Source organism: Callithrix jacchus, chromosome 11 (genome assembly GCF_049354715.1).
Source record: "Callithrix jacchus isolate 240 chromosome 11, calJac240_pri, whole genome shotgun sequence".
Taxonomy (NCBI): Eukaryota; Metazoa; Chordata; class Mammalia; order Primates; family Cebidae; genus Callithrix; species Callithrix jacchus.
The window spans coordinates 96267501-96288387 of record NC_133512.1 but is presented as its reverse complement, the minus strand read 5'-3'; the positions used below and the strand labels follow the sequence as shown (position 1 = coordinate 96288387).

Sequence of the window (20887 nt, the reverse complement as noted above, 5' to 3'; positions counted from 1 at the left end):
AGTGCTGGCATAATGGGAGAACAGAGGGAAGTGGGGAGGTTCTGAGTAGGAAGGGAAAAGGACGAAAGTTCAGTTTGTACCTGTGAAGTTCGAGATCCCTGATAGCAAGACCAGATGGAGTGGAATAGAGGGTGTGGAGGTGAGAGAGTGAAAGATGCTGGAACGTCGGCTTGAATCGTTAGCGAGAACATGAGAAGATGCCATGGGAAGGAGGGCGATTGTCAAGGGAAAAGTAGAGCAAAGATGGCGGATGTGTAGTGCACCTGACCCACTCCTGCCCTCTGTGCCCGTGGCAGGCATTGTCAATCAATCACAGCACTCTTCGCGCACAGTGAAGACAGCACAGGAAAAGGATTCCTGGAGGCTGGAAGGGTGCGCGGCGTCAGATGCTGCAGTTGGCTCAAACAGGATGAGGTCTGAAATAGGCTGGGGGTCAACATCCGGGAAGGCATTGATCTTTTCTTAGCTCTCTCACAAACGATTTTTTGTTGTTGTTTTAATATTATGTTTATATTTTCTTTTACGAAAGAACCCTGGCAAAAATTGAAAATACTGAATCACGCAAAGAAAATAATTGCACCAAAAGATTTAATTACCAGCAATGGTGAAATTATAGGTGATTATTTCCAGTCTTTTTTACAGCCATGCATAGTTGCAGTCATACGATATACACAATTTGTGATTTTTCACTTGATATTATAGCATTTCTAATTACTTATTTACCTTTTCTCTTCACTGTTAAGCATGTGGGCAGTTTCCAAATTTTGTTGCCAAAATAACGTTTGTAATAAACTCTTTTAAAACATAATCTACACTTGACTTTTAATATTTACTTAGAATAGATTTCTAGAAGTGGCCAAAATAAACATTTTAAGACTCTTGATATAACAAATGCATTTCAGAAACGTTATGCTGATTGGCACATCCACCAGCAGAGAACAAAAGTATTTAAATGACTGCATGATTTTTCTTGTTTTTTTTTTTTTTTTTTTCTTAAACTGATACAAATCCTTTTTGGAAATCAGCTTATAGTATAATAAACATACACACACACCTAACATATATTTATATGTGTGTTATTTGTATATAACATACATTTGTGTATCTTTATGTCTGTATACACATCTACACATAGAAATGCCTTTCTCCAAATAATTTTAGTGATCAAGGCACCAATATGAAGGCAAAAGGCTTTAATCACCTCTTCTACATGACAGTAATCATGAAACAGATTCTTTTGCTTACCCAAATAGTAGGTGGTGAAACCAGAATCACACTCACTCCTGTCTTTTTTTTTTGAGACGGAGTTTTGCTCTTGTTACCCAGGCTGGAGTGCAATGGCACAATCTCGGCTCACTGCAACCTCCGCCTCCTGGGTTCAGGCAATTCTCCTGCCTCAGCCTCCTGAGTAGCTGGGATTACAGGCATGCCCCACCATGCTCGGCTAATTTTTTGTATTTTTAGTAGAGACGGGGTTTCACCTTGTTGACCAGGATGGTCTCGATCTCTTGACCTCGTGATCCACCAGCCTCGGCCTCCCAAAGTGCTGGGATTACAGGCATGAGCCACCGCGCCCAGCCTCACTCCTATCTTGGTTGAAACTCGGTGCTTTATTTCCTGTGAGCTACATTGAAGAGAGCTCATCCTTGAACGGCAAGATTGTCATGGTTCTTTCAAAGATGGCGTTAGAGGGGTGGTGCTGCTGTTTTCTACAACTCCTTTCTGGTTTCTGGTTGATTCCGTCTTTAGGAGAAGGTCCCCAGCCCTCACCAGGAATCCCAGTCTCCAAAGGCGGTCAGAACATGGTCCTCTCTCATTGGGCATTAGCCTGGATAAAAGCCAGCATTGAGGTCATATTTATTATACGATTGTGTAATAAAAGCTCTTTACTGGTGAATTGGCCACTGGCAGCCTTTTTCTGAGAATTCTAGTGGACCAAATGTACAGAGTAACAAGAAAAACAGGGCCTTAGGAAGCTTCCCAAAGGAGTGGAAGGAGCACCCGCTGTAGGTGCTGGGGACACCCATGGGTTGCGCCTGTTCGCTGCACTCTCAATTCCCTTCCTCTAGCTGCTGGGTGTCACTTACTCTGTCAATAGTTGGTTACACTGTGTGTTTTAAAACACTGTTCGGATTGTCACTGGGCCCTGTGATATGTCCTCTTTGCTGTAAGGAGTTGTTTTGTAGATTTGGGAACATGGGGTAGGGGTGTCACTTCTCATGCCTGAGGGCATAAGAGTGTCCAATGACACCTAGTTTCCAGAGCACTCCAGCCTAGCCCAGGAGGCTGTTCTCTTGTTAAACTTACTTGTTCTAGCTCTCCCTCTTGTGGGCCATCTATGAAATAAAATACACCAATCTTTTTTTTTAACAGTCTTCCACTGTTGTCCAGGCTGGAGTGCAGTGGTGCAATCTCGGCTCACTGCAGCCTCCGCCTCCCTGGTTCAAGTGATTCTCTTGCCCCAGCCTCCTGAGTAGCTGGGATTACAGGCACCTGCTACCACACCCAGCTAATTTTTGTAATTTTAGTAGAGACAGGGTTTCACCATGTTGGTCAGGCTCGTCTCAAACTCCTGACCTCAGGTGATACACCTGCCTCGGCCTCCCAAAATGCTGAGATTACAGGTGTGAACCACAGCACCCCGCCAACACCAATCATTTTTTAATAGATATGATGAAGAATATTATAGGTTATAAAAAAATGATTTCTGTGAGTACCGTAAGTTTCAACATATAAGACCTTTAGTTGTTTTTATTATGAACATTACAGACTTTTTAAGTGTATGTAGAGAATAATATAAAAATACCCATCACCCACAAAGCAGCTTTATCACATCTTAACATTCTGCCCCACATTGACTTCAGATCCTTTAAAAACAGTAAAATAGATGCAGTTGAGGGTCCCTAAATGTACCCTCTCCCTGAAGTCCTCATGGTTCTGAATGTGTCTGTATTCTCCCATACATATGTGTATACTTCTCTGCATGTATGTGTGCCGATGCAGTCCACAATACTGTTTTATATGTTTGAAACTTTACAAGAGGTTATTGTCACACTGAATGTATTCTCTTGCAATCTGCTTTTCTCCTCAATATTATACTTCTGAAGTTTTCCCTTGTGTTTTTGTTTCATTCATTTTCCTCTTCGGTATGCCATTGATTGTATAAAAATCACAGTATATTTACCGGTTCTCTTATTCCGGGATATTTGGGTTGTTTCCATGTGTCCTCATCACAAACCATGCTGTAATGAACGCTCTTGGTCTTGCCTCCTTGCCTGTATGTGGGAATTTTCTAAGATATCATAAAAGTGGAGTGGGGGGCCTTACACTTGGCATCTTGAGCTTTACAGCTCGCAGAGGCCGGTATGACTTTACCTTCCCACCATCAGCAGAGCCCTTTCCTCTCCTGTCATCTGTCCTCCTGGGCAGCCAGGTGGAAGGCTGCCCCATGAATCAAGCCTTCACCACGTGCCAAGCACCAGGTTGCGTGAACTGCCATGTATTTTCTTGTTTAAAAATTACAACAATCTTTTGGGGGCAGCATTAGCAAGCCCGGTGACACCTGAGAGGTCCAGGACTCTGCCCATGGTGTCGTAGATCATGAACTGCAGAGCAGACGTGAAACTGATGCAGCCTCACCTGTCTGACCCCAGAGCTGCTGTTTGACCACTGGGCCGTAAGGATGATTTAAAGACTCACCTGTAGAATGCTGAGATGGAGGAGGACACATCTTCCTAGCGCAGCCTCCAAGCCAGGTTGCTGAGATCTGAGAACAAAAATTAGAAGAAAGGCTGGGTGCAGTGGCTTACCACTGTAATCCCAGCATTTTGGGAGGCCGAGGCAGGCAGATGGCAGATCACCTGAGGTCAGGAGTTCGAGACAAACCTGGCCAACATGGCGAAATCCTGTCTCTACTAAAAATACAAAAATTAGCTGGGTGTGGTGGCGCGTGCCTGTAATCCAGTTACTTGGGAGGCTGAGGCATGAGAATCGCTTGAACCCAGGAGGGCAGAGGTTGCAGTGAGCCAAGATCGCATCACGGCACTCCAGCCTGGGCGACAGAGCAAGACTCCGTCTCAAAGTAAATAAATAAATAATTAGAAGAAAGAAGGAATAAGCCCTTTAAATTTTTTAATTTTGAAAGTCATTATTATACATTCAAAGGAGCATATTTAATGTTAATGTATAAATAAGGAAAAATAATAAAATGAACAGATGGTAAGAAGGGAGCCAGGGAAATGGAAATTAAATGTATCTAGATACCTAAGGAAAATAGACTTCAGCGTGGGAAAATAGCAGTGGAGGTTTTGACAGTAAGCATTCATTTTCCTTTCAATTACTCAGGCTCAGCGAGTGTTTTTCCACAGTGCAGGAGTCTAAAGCTGCTTTGCCATGTGCTCGGAGCAGCTGACCTAAATCTGGTAGAACAGAGGAGTGGGGACCATCACATCAACAAGAATAGATGGAGTGTGCGCCTGCCTGGAAACAAAGCAGAAATGGAAATAAGTCAAGAAGAGGGAAAAGGAAGTGGATTCTCCAGCGGGTCTCTGCTCAGCCCAGGAGGAGCTGAGGATTCCTCCTGAGCGCCCTGGGGAGCTGTTGGTTTCACACTGGTTTGACAAGAGTCTGACTTGACCTGGGCACTTGGCTTTTATTTCTCCCTGTTGTTTTTGTTTGTTTGTTTTTGAGATGGAGTCTTGTTCTGCTGCCCACACTGGAGTTCAGTGGCACAATCTCAGCTCACCGCAACTTCTGCTTCCTGCATTCAAGTGATTCTTATGTCTCAGCCTCCCCAGTAGCTGGATTACAGGCATGTGCCAACATGCCCAGCTAATTTTTGTATTTGTTGTAGAGATGTGGTTTTGACATGTTGGCCAGGCTGGTCTCGAACTCCTCACCTCTGATGATCCATCCACCTTGGCCTCCCAAAGTGCTGGGATTATAAGTGTGGGCTACTGTGTCCGACCTCTATCCTTTTATTCTTAAGAGGAATTAAGTAATGCAAAAATCAACAGAGCTTAGTATGTCATCTAGTGGTGAACATCTATTTGAATTAAAGAAGAAAAGTGCTAGGGTGTTTGTTTTGTTCTAAGATGCAGAGGTATCCGTTGTATATTAGAGTTGTTCATGTTTACTTTAATTGACTTCCAAATTAGAGGAGTCAAAGCAAACCAGAAGTGAAAGTTAGCAAGTATTACAGGAAGTCGAGAGGAAGGAAATGTGCTGATGTGGAAGTGAAACTGCCTTTTAAATAGCACATCAAGAGCAGACTAGGGAAAGCAGGTAGTTTTCTTGGCATGCGTAAAAGATATAGGTTGTCTTATGTGCTTTTATACAATAAAAGTATAACTGATACCTTGATCTTAACTTTGTTAAACTGTGAAAAGAGAAAGAACTTGGTGATGTTCAGATACCTCGATATCTTTAGCTTCACCAAAAATGGGTCACATGCCTTGACCATGACTTATTCATTTTTCCCACCTTCAGGCCTATCATTTCCCCGCTTAAAATGCCTTTATGCTGCTCACATTTCCTATCAGAATTTCAACTATCCTATTAAGGACTTCGAAAACTTGACTTATTTTTTTTTTTTTTTCAAGACAGTGTCTCACTCTGTCACCCAGGCTGAAGGGCAGTGGTGTGATCTCAGCTCACTGCAACATCTGCCTCCCAGGTTCAAGCAATTCTCGTGCTTCACCCTACCAAGTAACTGGGACTACTGATGTGTGCCACCACTCTTGGCTTTTGTATTTTTAATAGAGACAGGGTTTTGCCATGTTGCCAGGCTGGTCTTGAACTCCTGACCTTAAGTGATCCTCCCCCTTTGGCCTCCCAAAGTGCTGGGATTATAGGCATGAGCCATTGTGCCTGGCCCTAACTTAAATTTTTTATGGAAGGACAAAAGTCCCTGGAATGCTAAGTCCAACTTGCCCAACTAGGAGTTAAGATACAATACAAAACCAAGGACAGGCACAAAGACCAGGGGGACAGGAGAGCAACCCCAGAGAGAGACTATTCTACATGGGAATCATTACACAATAAAGGCAGCCCAGAAATCGTGGGGAAAGGATGCGTTACTTGTGGATATTTAGAAGTCATTTCAGTGTCTGCAGAAGAAGAAAACCAACATCACCTACATAGAACTACTCAGAATGAAATCAACACTGAATATGATCAGTAAAATGATATTAACAGAATATGATGAAGGCACATTTCCTTGTGATCCAAGGGTGGGGAAGGACCTCTTAAAATTTCAAAGCACAAGCTGTAGGCAAAAAAAAAAAAAGAAATTATGATTATTTTTAGTACAACAGAATGAAACTCTTCTGGTCAATAAGTGGCCCGCTGACAAGGTTAACTCAGGCTTTGTTCCGGCGCACGTGGCTTACTGCACATCACAGATGTTTTATTTCTCACAAATGGAAGTTTTGTGGCCACCCTGTGTTGAGCAAGCCTGTCGGTGCCATTTTTCCAACAGCACGTGCTCAACGTATGTCACTGTGTCACATTTTGGTAATTCCTGCAGTATTTAAAACTTTTTCAAGGAGATGATCCAAGATGGCAGAATAGGAACAGCTCTTGAGCGTAGTTCCCAGCAAGAACTCAGAGGGTGAGTGATCACTGCATTTCCAGATGAGTTATTACTGCCCACAGACCAGGAGATTCCTGGGCGGAAAAACACCATGAATCTCCAGCATAGCTGTTTCAGTTGGTACAGTGGGTCTCTGCACAAAAACTCACACAAATCTGGGCACCGTTTCAACTGGTGCCTGGAACACATGGGAGACAGAGTCGCCCACTCAACTGAATAAAAGGGGGCTGAAACAGCGTGCCAGGTGATCTGACTTGGTGGGTCCTACCCCCACAAAGACCAGAAATCTGAAACGCTCTGGACTGAGAGCTTCACAGCAAGCACAGCTGGACCCTGGTCAGTCTAGATCTGTGGGAGGAAGGGCATCGGCCATTACCGAGGCAGTCCACCATTACAGAGATACTCCGCCATTACTGAGGCAGACCTCCATTACTGAGGCAGACCTCCATTACTGAGGCAGTTCTAACTACACCTCTATAAACAAAACTGCAAGGAAGTTCACAGTAGCTGGGCAGAGCCCATGTTAGCTCAGCAATGCCTCTGCTGCCATACTGTGACCAGACAACCTCCTTGCAGGGCAGGGCATCTCTGAAAAAAGGCAGCAGCACATCAGGAACTTATAAATAAAGCCCCACCTTCCCAGGACAGAGCACCTGGGAAAAAAAGTGGTTATGAGTTCCGCTGCAATAGACTTAAAAACATCCAGCAGTGCTGAAGGGAACAACAGAGCTCCCAGCTCAGGACTTGAGCTCCTATAAGGGACAGACTGTCTTCTCAAGCAGCTCCCTGGTCCCCATATAGCCAAAGAGATGCATCATAAAGGAGAGCTCAGGCTGACATCTGGCAGGTATCCTTCTGGGACGAATATATCAGAAGAAGAAACTGGCAGCAACCCTTACTGTTCTGCAGCCACTGCAGGTGATCCCCAGACAAGCAGTGTCTGGACTGGACCTCCAGCAGTCCTACAGCAGAGGGGACTGCCTGTTAGAAGGAAAAAGGAAAACTAAAAAACAGGTAAAAATAACTTCATCATCAACAAAAAGGACATCCACTCAGAGAACCCATCTGAAAGTCACCAACTACAAAGACCACAGGTAGACAAATCCACAAAGATGGGAAAAACCAGTGCAAAAAGGATGAAAACACCCCAAACCAGAATGCCTCTCCTCCTCCAAGGGATCACAACTCCTCACCAGCAAGGGAACAAGGCTGGATAGAGAATGAGTCTGATGAATTGACAGAAACGGGCATCAGAACATGGGTAATAACAAACTTCTCTGAGCTAAAAGAACACGTTCTAACCCAATGCAAAGAAACTAAGAACCTTGAAAAAAGGTTTGATGAAATGCTAATGAGAATAAACAGCTTGGAGAAGAATATAAATGAATTGAGCGAGCTGAAAAACACAAGAACTTCGTGAAGCATACACAAGTTTCAATAGCTGAATTGACTAAGCAGAAGAAAGGATATCAGAGATTAAAGATAAACTCAATGAAATAAAATGAGACGGCAAGATTAGATAAAAAAGAGTAAAAAGAAATGAACAAAGTTTCCAAGAAATATGGGATTATGTGAAAATACCTCATCTACATTTGATAGATGTACCTGAATGTGACAGAGAGAATGAATCCAAGCTGGAAAACACTCTTCAGAATATTATCTGGGAGAACTTCCCCAACCTAGCAAGGCAGGCCAATATTCAAGTCCAGGAAATACAGAGAACACCACAGAGATATTCCTCAAGAAGCGCAACCCCAATGCACATAATCATCAGATTCACCAGGGTTGAAATGAAGGAAAAAAATGCTACAGGTAGCCAGAGAGAAAGGTCAGGTTACCCACAAAGAGAAGCCCATCACACACTCACAGCAGATCTCTCAGTGGAAACCCTGCAAGCCAAAATAGAGTGGGGGCCAATATTCAACATCCTTAAAGAAAAGAACTTTCAACCTAGAATTTCATATCTAGCCAAACTAAGCTTCATAAGCAAAGGAGAAATAAAATTCTTTACAAACAAGCAATTGCTCAGAAATTTCATGACCACCAGGCCTGCCTGACAAGAGCTCCTGAAAGAAGCACTAAACATAGAAAGGAACAACCAGTACCAGCCACTCCAAAAACTTACCAAATGGTAAAGAGCATCGACACAATGATGAAACTGCATCAACTATTGGGCAAAATAACCAGCTAGTATCAAAATGGCAGGATCAAATACACACATAAAAATATTAACCTTAAATGTAAATGGGCTAAACACCCTAATCAAAAGACACAGACTGGCAAATTTGATAAAAAGTCAAAACCCATCAGTGTGCTGTATCCAGGAAACAAATCTCATATGCAAGTATACACATAGGCTCAAAATAAAGGGATGGAGGAAGATTTATCAAGCAAATGGAGAGCAAAAAAAAAGCAAAAGTTGTAATCCTAGTCTCTGCTAAAATAAGACTTTAAACCAAAAAAAAATCAAAATATACAAAGAAGGGTGTTACATAATGGCAAAAGGATCAATGCAACAAGAAGAGCTAACAATCCTAAATATATACAAACCCAATACAGGAGCACCCAGATACATAAAGCAAGTTCTTAATGACCTACAAAGAAACTCAGACTCCCACACAATAATAGTGGGAGACTTTAACACTCCGCTGTCAATATTAGGCAGATCAACCAGACAGAAAATTAACAAGGATATCCAGGACTTGAACTCAAATCTGGACCAAGCAAACCTAATAGAAATTTACAGAACTCTCCACCCCAAATCCACAAAATATACATTCTTCTTAGCACCACATTGCACCTACTCTAAAACTGACCACATAATTGGAAGTAAATCACTCCTCAGCAAATGAAAAAGAACAGAAATCATAGTAGTCTCTCAGACCACAGGGCAATCAAATTAGAACTCAGAATTCAGAAATAACTCAGAACCGCACAACTTCATGGAAACTGAACAACTGGCTCTTGAACGTTGACTGGATAAACAATGAAATGAAGGCAGAAATAAAGATGTTCTTCAAAACCAATGGGAGCAAAGACACAACATACCAGAATCTCCGGGACACATTTAAAGCAGTGTCCAGAGGAAAATTTATAGCAATAAATGCCCACAGGAGAAGCAAGGAAAGGTCTAAACTCAACAGCCTATAATCAAAATTGAAAGAGCTAGAGGATCAAGATCAAAAAAAAACTCAAAACCTAGCAGAAGACAAGAAATAACTAAGATCAGAGCAGAATTGAAGGAGATAGAGACACCAAAAAAAACCTTCAAACAATCAATAAATCCAGAAGCTGGTTTTTGAAAAGATTAACAAAATAGACAGACCACTAGCCAGATTAATAGAAAAGAGAGAACAAATAGATGAAATAAAAAATGATAAAGGGGATATCGCCACAGATTCCACAGAAATACAAACTACCATCAGAGATTACTACAAACAACTCTATGCACATAAACCAGTAAATCTGGAAGAAATGGATACATTCCTGGACACTTGCACCCTCACAAGCCTAAACCAGGGAGAAGTTGAAACCCTGAATAGACCAATGACAAGGGCTGAAGATGAGGCAGCAATGAATAGCCTACCAACTAAAAAAAGCCCAGGTCCAGATGGGTTCACAGCTGAATTCTACCAGACATACAAAGAGGAGCTGGTACCACTCCTTCTGAAACTACTCCAAACAATACAAAAAGGGGGAATCCTTCCCAAATCATTTTATGAGACCAACATCATCCTGATACCAAAAGCCAACAGAGACTGAACAAAAAAAGAAAACTTCAGGCCAATATCCATCATGAATATAGATGCAAAAATCTTCAATAAAATACTTGCAAACTGCTTACAACAGCACATCAAAAACTTATCCATCACAATCAAGTAGTCTTCATCCTGGGGATGCAAGGCTGGTTCAACATACCCAAGTCTGTAAGTGTAATTCACCACATAAACAGAACCAAAGACAAACAACACATGATTATCTCACTAGATGCAGAGAAGGCCTTTGACAAAATTCAACAGCCCTTTATGCTTAAAACTTTCAATAAACTAGGTATCTACAGAATGTATCTCAAAATAAAAAAAGCTATTTATGACAAACCCACAGCTGATATCATACTGAATGGGCAAAAACTGGAAGCATTCCCTTTGAAATCTGGCACCAGACAAGGGTGCCCTCTCTCACCACTAATACTCAATTTAGTATTGGAAGTTCTAGCCAGAGTAATCAGGCAAGAAAAAGAAATAAAGGGTATTCAATTAGGAAAGGAGGAAGTCAAATTGTCTCTATTTGCAGATGACATGATTGTATATTTACAAGACCCCATTGTCTCAGCCCAAAATCTCCTTAAACAGATAAGCAACTTCAGCAAAGTCTCAGGATACAAAATTAATGTGCAGAAATCACAAGCATTCCTATACACCAATAACAGACTTAAAGAGAGCCAAATCAAGAATGAACTGCCATTCACAGTTGCTACAAAGAGAATAAAATACCTAGGAATACAACTAACAAAGGATGTAAATGACCTCTTTAAGGAGAACTACAAACCACTGCTCAAGGAGATAAGAGATGAGACAAACAGATGGAAGAAAAATTCCATGCGCATGGTTAGGAAGAATCAAAATGGTGAAAATGGCTATATTGTCCAAACTAATTTATAGATTTAATGCTATCCCCATCAAGCTACCTATGTCCCTCTTCACAGAACTGGAAAAAACCACCTTAGACTTCATATGGAACCAAGAGAGAGCTCACATAGCCAAGTCAATTCTAAGCAAAAAGAACAAAGCTGGAGGCATTATGCTACCTGACTTCAAACTGTACTACAAGGCTACAGTAATCAAAACAGCATGGTACTGGTACCAAAACAGAGATATAGACCAATGGAACAGAGCAGAAGCCTTGGAGGCAATGCCACACATCTACAAACATCTGATCTTTGACAAACCTGACAAAAGCAAGCAATGGGGAAAGGATTCCCAGTTTAATAAATGGTGTTGAGAAAACTAGCTAGCAATGTGCAGAAAGCAGAAACTGGACCCCTTCCTGACACCTTACATTAAAATTAACTCCAGATGGATTAACGATTTAAACATAAGATCTAACACTATAAAAACCCTAGAAGAAAACCTAGGCAAAACCATTCAGGGCATAGGCATAGACAAGGACTTCATGACTAAGACACCAAAAGCATTGGCAACAAAAGCCAAAATAGACAAATGGGATCTAATGAAATTCCACAGATTCTGCACGGCAAAAGAAACAATCATTAGAGTGAACCTGCAACCAATAGAATGGGAAAAAAATGTTTGCAATCTACCCATGTGACAAAGGGCTAATATCCAGAATCTACAAAGAACTAAAACAGATTTAAATTTAAACTAAAACAGATTTGAAGAAAAAAACAATCAAACCCATTCAAAAGTGGGCAAAGGATGTGACCAGACGCTTTTCAAAAGAAGACATATACGAGGCCAAGAAACATATGAGAAAATGCTCATCATCACTGGTCATTAGAGAAATGCAAATCAAAACCACATTGAGATACCATCTCACGCCAGTTAGAATGGGGATCATTAAAAAATCTGGAGACAGCAGATGCTGGAGAGGATGTGGAGAAATAGGAACACTTTTACACTGTTGTGGGAGTGTAAATTAGTTCAACCATTGTGGAAGACAGTGTGGCGATTCCTCAAGGCCTTACAAACAGAAATTCCATTTGACCCAGCAATCCCATTACTGGGTATATATCCAAAGGACTATAAATCGTTCTACTATAAGGACACATGCACACGAATGTTCATTGTGGCACTGTTTACAATAGCAAAGACTGGAACCAAACCAAATGCCGATCGATGATAGACTAGACAAGGAAAATGTGGCACATATACGTCATGGAATACTATGCAGCCACAAAAAACAAAGAGTTCGTGTCCTTTGTAGGGACATGGATGAATCTGAAAACCATCATTCTCATCAAACTGACACAAGAACAGAAAATCAAACACCGTATGTTCTCATTCATAGGCGGGTGTCGAACAATGAGAACACATGGACACAGGGAGGGGAGCACCACACACTGGGGTCTGTTGTGGGGGACTAGGGGAGTGACAGCAGTGGGTAGGGAGGTTGGGGAGAGATAACATGAGGAGAAATGCCAGATCTAGGTGATTGGGATGGAGACAGCAAACCACATTGCCATGTATGTACCTATGCAACAATCCTGCATCATCTGCACATCTACCCCAGAACCTAAAGTACAATAAAATATATTTTTAAAAAAACTTTTTCATTATTTTATCACTGTGGTGATCTGTGATCAGTGGTCTTTGATGTTACTATTGTAATTGTTTTGGGGGTCCCCTATAAGACAGAGAACTTGATAAATGTGTGTGTTCTGATTGCTCCACCATTCGGCCATTCCTCTGCCTGTCTCCCCTTCTCGTGCATCCTGTTCCCTGAGGATTGAAATTAGGACAGTTAATAAACCCTGCAAAGGCCTCTAAGTGTTCAAGTAAAGAGGAGAGTTGTAGGCCTCTGACTTTAAATCAAAAGGTAGAAGTAATTAAGCTGGGGGAGGAAGGCATGTCGAAAGCTGATAGGCCCCGAGCTAGGCCTCTTGTGCCAAACAGTTAACCAAATTGCGAATGCAAAGAAAATGTTCTTGGCCAGACATGGTGACTCATGCCTGGAATCCCAGCACTTTGGGAGGCCGAGACGGGCAGATCACCTGAGGTCAGGAGCTCAAGACCAGCCTGGCCAACATGGTGAAAACCTGTCCCTACTAAAAATACAAAAATTAAGCCAGGCTCTGTGGCTCATGCCTGTAATCCCAGAACTTTGGGAGGCTGAGAGGGGGCAGATAATGAGGTCAGGAGTTCAAAGACCAGACTGACCAACATGGTAACTCTATCTCTACTAAAAATTAAAAAATTAGTCAGGCGTGGTGATGCATGCCTGTAATCCCAGCTACTTGGGAGGCTGAGGCAGGAGAATTGCTTGAACCTGGGAGGTGGAGGCTGCAGTGAACTGAGATCACCCCACTGCACTGCAGCCTGGGTGACAGAGCGACACTCCATCTCAAAAAAAAAGAAAGTTCTTGAAGGAAATTAAAAGCGCTTCTCCAGGGAACACGCAAATGTTAAGAAAGTGAGACGGCCTTATCGCTGATATGGAGAAAGTTTGAGTGGTCGGGATGGAAGATCAACCAGCCACAGCAGTCCCTTAAGCCAAAGCCTAATCCAGGGCAAGGCCCTAACTCTCTTCAATTCCTTGAAGACGGAGAGAGGGAGAAAGCTGCAGAAGGAGTTTGAAGCTTTTGAACCTCGTTGGTTCATGAGATTTAAGGAGCGAAGCCAGCTAGACCAAGTACTGGAGCTGGGCTCAGGACAACCCATGGATGAGGCTGCCAGCGACAGAGGTGTCTCGTCTGGCTCAGAAAAATTTTTTTTCTTGGAAATCTGTTTGGCAAATTGAAAATTGGATTAGTGAGTTGGAAAGGGAAGAAAGATAAGAGGTACAGCCAGAGAAAGGAGGCCCGAGAAGGTGGCGAGGGCACACGCTGGAGTGTCCAGTGGGGACTGTAGAAGGTAAAAGACAGGGTCCCAGAGAGGAGAGTCAGAGATGCCCGGTAAGGGGCCACCTGGCCGGGGAGGGAAGAGAGAACCAGCTTACCAGCTCCCACTCCTGGGCTGCTTGAGTGTTTCTCAGCTCTGCTCTTGGATTTTTAATATAATTTTGTTACTCGTGGAGGGTGTCCAGGTTCTCGGCATTTTGAACAATGAATTGAACAAAAAGCACAAACAAAGCAAGGAAAGAATGAAGCAACAAAAGCAGAGATTTACTGAAAAGCAACGTACACTCCACAGTGTGGGAGAAGGTCCAAGCAGCAGCTCAATGGTACAGAATCTTCTCAGGCCTGAGTACCCGGTACAGCTTTCCTGTTGGCCACTTCTTGCTCCCCCCGTGTAAATGAAGTGGTGGCCTGCAACCAATCAGAGGCTGAAGTGAAGTTACAAAGTTACTCTCTTACGCAAACATCTGATTGGTTACAGAAAACAACCAATCAGAAGTACTTTCAATTTCCCATCTGCAGGGCACAAAAAAGGTGGGGATTTGCAAAGGAAGTAGCCTCTGGTCCTTTCGTTACTTAGGTATGGAAAGTTAGGGTTTTCCTTTCAGTTTAGTTCCAGAAAGACCCTATTCTCCTGTCTCAATTTTGCTGGCTATCTTCAGGAACCTTCCTATCTCCCAACCCATGCAGATACACCCCTTTATTTAAATTAGCTTAGTGGATACCTTTTCCCTGCACCCCAAAAGCGAAAAGAATCAAAGGGCCAAGGATCCCAGAACACGGGACTGGGTCTGAAGCGGTGTGGAGCTAGGAACTTGCAGTTATTGGAGCAAGGTCATCAAATACTGAATAAAAATCATTCAAAGACTTTTACACCAAGGCAGTCAATGATGTATTTGGACTTGTAAGATCTAACATATCTCATCTCCTGTTCCACAGGAAGGGCTGTAAGTGCAAAGCATCCCCCAATGCAGAAGGAGCCAAGAAACCAAAGAAGGGGGTAGACAAATCCAGTTTGTTGGTTTGGGGTGATTTATTAGGGGGACTTACACACAGAAGAGCTGTCATGGGCAGTGCAAAACAGGTAGCACTCCGCACTGCACCCCCCCTCCCCAGACCCAGGTCAAAAGTAGACCTTGGGGAAAATGTAGGTGGCTTCAGGCAACACAGCATCTGATTTCTACAACAAAATCAAGAGTCGGAGGAAGCTTACAATGAATGGGTGTTCTTACATAAAGAGTAACACATCAGCCAAACGCATTGTCTCATGCCTGTAATTCCAGCACTTTGGGAGCCTGAGGTAAGCAGATCACCAGAGGTCATGAGTTTGAGACCAGCCTGGCCAACATGATGAAAACCCGGAAACCCCGTCTCTACTAAAAATACAAAAATTAGCCAGGTGTGGTGGTGCATAACTGTTATCCCAGCTGCTCATGAGACTGAGGCAGGAGAATCACTTGAACTTGGGAGGCAGAGGTTGCAGTGAGCCAAGGTCATTCTACTGCACTCCAGCCTGGGTGACAAAGCCAGACTCTTCTCAAAAAAAAAAAAAAAAACAGAGAGAGTAGCACATTAACTCAACATTTTGGAGCCATTCTCAGATTTGGAGTTAGCCAAATGATAAAATAAGGTCACTCTTGTGCCCACACCTCCCATCCCCATTTCTTAGAAAAATTCTGAAGCAAATGCTGCACTGAAACAAATGAGTAAACTTAAAAGGTAGAAGTCAAGATACAGAGAATAGCAAGAGTAACACACACACACACACACACACACACACCACACACACACCACACACACACACCACACACACACACCACACACACACCACACACACACCACACACACACACACCACACACACACCACACACACACACCACACACACACCACACACACACACCACACACACAGCACACACACACCACACACACACACCACACACACACACCACACACACACACCCCCACACACACAAACACATACACACACACACACAAGGAAGTACAAAGCAGGAGCAAGGTGCGGGAAGACGGAGAAGGGAGATTCTGTAGTGACACTGGGGCAGCCTGTCTAGACTGGGCTCTGGATGGAATGTTTATGAAAAGAGAAAAAGAAAGGGGGAGAAAGAGAAGGAGAAAGGGGAGAAGAAGGAAAGGAGGAGGATCATCTTATTTGACAGCCCCTGTGCTAGCTGCTTCTATTCTTTTTTTTTTTTTCCTTTTTTGAGATGGAGTTTCACTCTTGTCACCCAGGCTGGAGTGCAGTGGCACGATCTCAGCTCACTGCAACCTCTGCCTCCCAGGTTCAAGCAATTCTCCTGCCTCAGCCTCTCGAGTAGCAGGGATTACAGGTACACATCACCATGCCTGGCTAATTTTCTTATTTTGGGTAGAAAACAGGTTTGACCATGTTGGTCAGGCTGGTCTCAAACCCCTGACCTCGGGTGATCCATCTGCCTCAGCCTCCCAAAGTGCTGGGATTACAGCTGTGAGCCATCATGCCTGCCTTGTTCTTAACCTGTTTTGTTTGTTTAACTCAAGGCATGACTTTCCTGTAGGCACTCAGTCTGTCAAAAAGGGATTGGTTGGGCCTGGGAAGATAGTCGGTGTTGTTCCGTGATATTCTTGCTGGCAATGTAATTACTCTTTAAGATTTGATAATTAGATAATTAGGAATATCTGAATTACTGACCGGGGAACTCAATTACTGACCATGGTCCTGAATGACTCTTCCGGCTTGGATTTTGTATTATTTTAAGGGAAAGCTAGAGAAGATCCAAGAAAAATGACAATGTGATTATTTTAGAAAAATGTCCATGGAGGATGGAGATTCAACCCCAGCTTCCACGGAGATTTCATCAAAGCAGACAAAAGCAGCACAATGGTCAAAGATACGGAAGAGCTCCTGGGTTCATGGGAATTCTGTCTAGCTAAATCCCATCAGACCAGCTCCGGGTAGCTGAGATCCTGTTTGTTTGAAAAACATTTCATTTTGAGAACAATCCCCAAGAATGTACATATCACTTCCATCCATTTTCCTTCATTTGTCTGATTTCTCACAATGTTGCCTGAAAAAATTATTATTTGGCACATGAACTAAGCTATCAACATCAAAAGTTTCCATGGAGTGCTTCTTAGTAAATTATTAGTATTTTGAACAACTAACTTGGGGCCCTAGGGTTTATCTAATTTTCATCTTTAGTGTATCTTTATTCAGCAGATGTGCTTTTCACCCCATAACCGAAGTTTGCTAATTTTTTATTAATTGCAGACAAAACTGATCATTCACTTAAGAGGCCACTGATTAACATCTACCAAAAAAAGAAAGAATTTTGATATGAATTATCTAGGGAAACTGACATCTTTTGATCAAATCTATTCATGGGAATTGAACCAAATCATTTGCCTTGAAAAAATGTCTCTTGCCCTTTTGAAGACATAGGTAGCTCTAGAAGAGGTGAACTTTCTTCCTGTGTCCCGGGTGTAGCCTAGCACAGGACTTGGTACATAGTGCCATTAGCTACCTAAAGATGAAAACAGCATCTTCTCCCTTCCTCAAAAGATTCACATTTTGCTTTTTCTGGTTTGGAAAAGAAGCAATCAGTATATGGTCTATCAAATAAATTGATCGTCCCTGGATATTAGCCAAGAGAAGTCCTCTCTGCCTGACACTTATTATAGACTCCCCCTCCTCCCCAGCCCAGGCCCACACTTTGAGACAGCAAGCCATTAATTTCTAATGAAAGCCTCTGAGGTTACAACCCAGTTGGTGAGTTTCCTGAGATAGCAGCCCACCTCCATGGAGAAAGTTTACTACATGGTTATTGGGGAAAATGTTGCTTGTACGCTGAGATGATCAGATCCCACGTGATGGATGGCAATGGATTACTGGAATGGTTGGGAGTCCAGAGTGGGTGGGAACTGGATTCTCCGGAAGGGCTTTTAAGACAAAAAAGCACATGGGTTGGGAAGGCTGATGACTGGGATACAGAGGAACTTGGTGGTCAGAGGGTGCATTGGGAAAAAAGACAGTCTGTAGGCCTTTCCCACTAGAGCAGAATCAGACAGGATGCACTGGAATTTTTGCATAGATGAGCCCATAGTGATTGGAGGGAGTCAGGACTAGGAGGGAATCAGGACTAAGAGTGAGGCTCCTCCGGTAACTTTAATTCCTTTTTTCCCTATAGATTGTCACATTTGGGCATTGTTTACCAATTCTGTTGCTGTGCTGTAAGCATTATCATTATTTGAGAATATATCTAGCAAATGCCTGTTAGCCCCTGTCATATACCAGGAGCGTATCGTAGAACATGCCTTAAAACAACAGAAATTTATCCTCTCTCAGTTCCAGAAGCCAGAAGCTGTCAGCAGGGCTACGCTCCTCTGAAACTCTGGGTGGAAAAATCCCTCCTCGCCGCTTCCCACTCCTGGTATTGCCGTCCACTCGCGGTGCCCCGTGGCTTGTGGTCGCACCACTCCAGCCTCTGCTCATCACCATGGGGGATTCTCCTTGAGTGTCTCATTTCATGTGGGAAGATGAGAGACAGACAAGCCTGGGGTTCTGTCCCCCAAGGGCTAACAACCCTTAAAAATGGGCCACATGGTTTGCAAAAACTGCAAATTTTATTCCTAAGTGTTTTTGCCTGCTTTCTTGCTTGCTTTCCTTTCTTTTCTTTTTTTTTTTTTTTTTTTTTTTTTGAGATAGGGTCTTGCTCTGTAGCCCAGGTAGGAGTACAGTGGTGCAATCACAGCTCACTGTAGCCTGGATCTCCCAGGCTCAAGCCACCCTCTCATCTCAGCCTCCTGAGTAGCCGGGACTACACGTGCACACCACCATGCCTGGCTGATCGTTTTTATTTTTTGTAGGGACAAGATCTCACTGTGTTGCCCAGGCTGGAACTTTGCCTGCTTAGCTAGCATCCCCTTTTCTGCTTCTCTGCCCTTTGTTCTAAGTGTCGCTTTTCTTCCTCGGGAGACACAAGACCAGAGATGGTTTTCCTGGCTCAGTTTGAAGTTTGATCTGTTTCCTTTTCCTTCTCAACCTGAGAATAAAGCTCATGGGTGCTTTGTTTCTCTCCATGATTATTCAGTTAGAATTGGCTAGGGTGGAACTTGCCTACTAATTGGAGAGAAAACCGAGTGTCCTCTTCCTAATCCTCTTTTAGCTACAAGGAAATTTCCAGGTTTTGTGGTCACTGCCGCAGAACTGACCTCCCTGGTTCACTTCTACCTACTCTCCCCCACCTTCCCCACCCTCCATAACTTTTACCTTTCTCTTCCCAGCTTCCTCCCTTGAGCTCCCACCAGCTACCTGCTTCATGTCGTGACTTAACTCTATGCCTTGTTTTAAACATTGTCCCTTCCCCTTATGAACTGATTCTGGCAACTACATCCCCGACATTGGTCTAGGGTTCTTCCCTTGGCACAAGGCTATGGCGACTCAAGTCCGTACCATGTAATTCAGCGCTTTTAATCATGTATCTTCCTCTAATTCCTTCACATGGTTATTTCAGTTCCCAGTAAGCCTGAAGCAACCCTGGGCAGCATCCGTGTCTCATATGTCCTTTAGATCACAGAAAAATGCTGAACATCTAGCTCGTTCTCAGTGTTGAATAGCTTATTTCCCTTGACATCATTCGCTTCTTTTTCATCTTTATCCTTTTCTTTCACGTCTCTTGTATTTGGGGTAGGCTGAACTTCTTTTCAAGAATATCCAAAATAGAATCAAGCAACAAGATAAGACTCTGTTTCTTGCTCACTTAGCTATCCAGGGTGGATATTCCAGGTGCTCCACGTGGTCATTCAGGAATCCGGCTGATGGTGGCTCTGCCATTTGAACATAGCTTCCAATGCTATGTTGATTGTCATCATCCCAGGAAGAGCACTGAAGGAAGCTCCAGGGAGGCTTTTGGGTCAGGCCTGGCAGTGGCGCAGGTCACTTCTGCCCACCTGCCATGGAAGACATGGTAGTCATGGTCACCACCAGCTGAAACAAGGGACCATATGCCCAGCTTGTAGGAAAGGCGAATCGAGTAGGAGGAAGAGTGAGCATTCTCTTCCACACCCCTGATCCTCCACATCCCATCATTTTGTTCCTTGGGTCTACAAAAGCATTACTCTTGAATGCAACTCTTCAGAGCAGCTGCATGTGAGAGGATACATTTCCATAACAGAGATGTGTATCTGTCAGCTCGGGCTGCTGTAATGAAGTCCTCTGGCTGAGGCCTGAACAACAGAAACTTACCCTCTCAGAGCTCTAGAGGCCACAAGTCCTGCAGCAAAGTCCCCGTGGACTCAGCTGCTTCCGATGCCTGTCTACGTGACCTGTAGATGCCATCTGCTCCCTGTGTCCTCACAGGGTCGCTCCTCTGTGTGTCTGTCCGGATCTCTTCTTAAAAGGACACCAGTCGGCCGGGCGCAGTGGCTCAAGCCTGTAATCCCAGCACTTTGGGAGGCCGAGGCGGGTGGATCACGAGGTCAACAGATCGAGACCGTCCTGGTCAACATGGTGAAACCCCGTCTCTACTAAAAATTACAAAAAATTAGCTGGGCACAGTGGTGCGTGCCTGTAATCCCAGCTACTCAGGAGGCTGAGGCAGGAGAATTGCCTGAACCCAGGAGGCGGAGGTTGCGGTGAGCCGAGATCGCGCCATTGCACTCCAGCCTGGGTAACAAGAGCGAAACTCCGTCTCAAAAAAAAAAAGACACCAGTCATGTTGGA

At 43.5% G+C, this 20887-nt stretch overlaps 1 long non-coding RNA gene across 1 annotated transcript in view; it reads right to left on the bottom strand.

Annotated features, from left to right (window-relative positions):
- Positions 1-1593: 1593 nt before the first annotated feature.
- Positions 1594-20887, bottom strand: part of LOC118143738 (uncharacterized) — a 27392-nt gene continuing 8098 nt past the window's right edge. Inside the window, exons 2-5 of the long non-coding RNA XR_004728125.3 lie at positions 14452-14576; positions 4264-4479; positions 3700-3766; positions 1594-1828 (exon numbers count right to left, since the gene is read on the bottom strand). This is a non-coding gene — a long non-coding RNA (uncharacterized LOC118143738). The remainder of the gene's footprint in view (positions 1829-3699; positions 3767-4263; positions 4480-14451; positions 14577-20887) is intronic.